The sequence below is a fragment of the Chiloscyllium punctatum genome, chromosome 14 (assembly GCF_047496795.1).
Source record: "Chiloscyllium punctatum isolate Juve2018m chromosome 14, sChiPun1.3, whole genome shotgun sequence".
Lineage (NCBI taxonomy): Eukaryota > Metazoa > Chordata > Chondrichthyes > Orectolobiformes > Hemiscylliidae > Chiloscyllium > Chiloscyllium punctatum.
Window position 1 is genome coordinate 45,868,821 of NC_092752.1, and position 3,256 is coordinate 45,872,076.

Here is a 3,256-nt window from a genome sequence, read left to right on the forward strand (position 1 = left end):
AAAGAAGAGAGAAGAGGAAAGAGAAAAGACAAAACAAGGGAAAAGAGAAAAAGAGAATAGAGGAGAAAAGGGAACAGAGGAAAAAAGACAAAACAGAACAGAAGAGAATACAGAAAAGAGAAAAGAAGATGAAAGTAGACAGAAGAAGAGAAAATAGAAAAGAGTAAAGAAGAGAAAAGAAGAGAAAAGAGAAAAGAGAAATGAAAAGTGAAAAGAGAAAAGAAGAGAAAAGAAATCAAAAGAAGAGAAAAGAGAAAAAGAGAACAGAAGAGAATAAAGGGAAATGAAAAAAGAAGAGAAAAGAAGAGAAAAGAGAACAGAAGAGAATAGAGAAAAGAGAAAAGAGACAAGAAGAGAAAAGAGAAAAGAGAAAAGAAAAGTGAAAAGTGAAAAGTGAAAAGTGAAAAGTTAAGGGTAAAGAAATGAAAAGAAGAGAAAAGAGAAAAGAAGAGAAAAAAGAAAACAAGAGAAAAGGGAAAAGAGAAAAAGAAGAGAAAAGAGAAAAGAGAAAAAAGAAAAGCGAAAAGAAGAGAAAAGGAAAAAGAGAAAAGAAAATAAAGGGGACAAGAGAAAAGAGAAAAGAAGAGAAAAGGAAAAAGAGAAAAGAAAATAGAGGGGACAAGAGAAAAGAGAAAAGAAGAGAGAAGAGAAAAGAAGAGGAAAGAGAAAAGACAAAACAAGAGAAAAGAGAAAAAGAGAATAGAAGACAAAAGGGAACAGAGGAAAGAAGACAAAAGAGAACAGAAGAAAATAGAGAAAAGAGAAAAGAAGAGAACAGAATAAAAGAAGTGAAAAGGGAAAAGAGTAAAGAAGAGAAAAGAAGAGAAAAGAGGAAAGAGAAAAAAAGAGTAAAGAAGAGAAAAGAGAAAAGAGAAATGAAAAGTGAAAAGAGAAAAGAGGAGAAAAGAAATTAAAAGAAGAGAAAAGAAGTGAAAAAAGGGAAAAGAAAAAAAGAAGAGAAAAAAAGAGAAAAGAGAAAAGGGAAAAGAGATAAGAAGAGAAAAGAGAAAAGAGAAAAAGAGAATAGAGAAAAGAAGAGTAAAGGGAAAAGAGAACAGATGAGAAAAGGGAAAAGAGAAAAGAAGATAAAAGTGAAATGTGAATAGAAGAGAAAAGAATACAAAAGAGAAAAGAGAAAAGAGAAATGAAGGGAAAAAAAGAGATAAGAGAAAAAAGAGAAAAGCGAAATGAGAAAAAAGAAAAGTGAAAAGAAGAGAAAAGAGAAAAGAGAAAAGAAAAGGGAAAAGAGAAAAGAAGAGAAAAGGGAAAAGAGAAAAGAACTGAAAAGAGAAAAGAAGAGAAAAGAGAAGAGAGGAAAAAGAAAAGAGAAGAAAAGAAAAAAGAAGAGAAAAGGGAAAAGAAGAGAAAAAAGAAGAGAAAACGAAAAGAGTAAAGAAGAGAAAAGAAGAGAAAAGAGAAAAGAGAAAAAAGAAAAGTGTAAAGAAGAGAAAAGAGAAAGGAAGAGAAAAGCGAAAAGAGAAAAGAAGAGAAAAGAGAAGTGATATAAAAGAAAAGAGAAAAGAAGGGAAAAGAGAAAAGAAGAGAAAAGAATAGAAAAGGGAAAAGAGAAATGAAGAGAAAAGAGTAAAGAAGAGAAAAGAGAAAAGAGACAAGAAAAGTGAAAAGTGAAAAGTTAAGAGTAAAGAAATGAAAAGAAGAGAAAAGGGAAAAGAAGAGAAAAAAGAAAACAAGAGGAAAGGGAAAAGAGAAAAAAGAAAAGAGAAAAAGAAGAGAAAAGAGAAAAAAGAATAGCTAAAAGAAGAGAAAAGAGAAAAGAAGAGAAATGAGAAAAGAGGAGACATGAAAAAAAGAAGAGAAAGGGAAAAGATTAAAGAAGAGAAAAGAAGAGAAAAGAGAACAGAAGATAAAGGAAGAGAAAAGAATGGAGAAATGAAGAGAAAAGGGAAAAGAGAAAAGAAGAGAATAGAAAATAGAAGAGAAAAGATAAAAGAGAAAAAAGAAAAGTGAAAAGAAGAAAAAAGAGAAAAGAGAATGTATAGTGAAAACAAGAGAAAAGAGAAAAGAAGAGAAAAGAGAAATGAGGAAAGAGAAAAGAAGAGAAAAGAGAAAAGAGAAAAGAAGAGAAAAGGAAAAAGAGAAAAGAATATAGAGGGGACAAGAGAAAAGAGAAAAGAAGAGAGAAGAGAAAAGAAGAGGAAAGAGAAAAGACAAAACAAGAGAAAAGAGAAAAAGAGAATTGAAGACAAAAGGGAACAGAGGAAAGAAGACAAAAGAGAACAGAAGAAAAGAGAGAAAAGAGAAAAGAAGAGAACAGAATAAAAGAAGTGAAAAGGGAAAAGAATAAACAAGAGAAAAGAGAAAAGAGGAGAAAATGGAAAAGGGAAAAGAACAGAAAAGAGAAAAGGGAAAGGAGAAAAGAAGAGAAAAGAGAAATAGAGAATAGAGAAAAGAAGAGTAAAGGGAAAAGAGAACAGAAGAGAAAAGGGAAAAGAGAAAAGAAGAGAAAAGAAGAGAAAAGTGAAAATAGAACAGAAGAGAAAAGAAATGAAAAGAAGAGAAAAGAGAAAAAGAGAAAAGGAGAGAAAAAAGGGAAAAGAAAAAAGAAGAGAAAAGAAGAGAAAAGAGAACAGAAGAGAATAGAGAAAAGAGAAAAGAGACAAGAAGAGAATAGAGAAAAGAGAAAAGAGACAAGAAGAGAAAAGAGAAAAGAGAAATGAAAAGTGAAAAGAGAAAAGAAGAGAAAAGAAATCAAAAGAAGAGAAAAGAGAAAAAGAGAAAAGAAGAGAAAAAAGGGAAAAGAAAAAAGAAGTGAAAAGAAGAGAAAAGAGAACAGAAGAGAATAGAGAAAAGAGAAAAGTGACAAGAAGAGAAAAGAGAAAAGAGAAAAGAAAAGTGAAAAGTGAAAAGTTAAGGGTAAAGAAATGAAAAGAAGAGAAAAGAGAAAAGAAGAGAAAAGGGAAAAGAGAAAAAGAAGAGAAAAGAGAAAAGAGAAAAAAGAAAAGAGAAAAGAAGAGAAAAGGAAAAAGAGAAAAGAAAATAAAGGGGACAAGAGAAAAGAGAAAAGAAGAGAGAAGAGAAAAGAAGAGGAAAGAGAAAAGACAAATAAGAGAAAAGAGAAAAAGAGAATAGAAGACAAAAGGGAACAGAGGAAAGAAGACAAAAGAGAACAGAGGAAAATAGAGAGAAGAGAAAAGAAGAGAACAGAATAAAAGAAGTGAAAAGGGAAAAGAGTAAAGAAGAGAAAAGAAGAGAAAAGGGAAAAGAGAAAAAAAGAGTAAAGAAGAGAAAAGAGAAA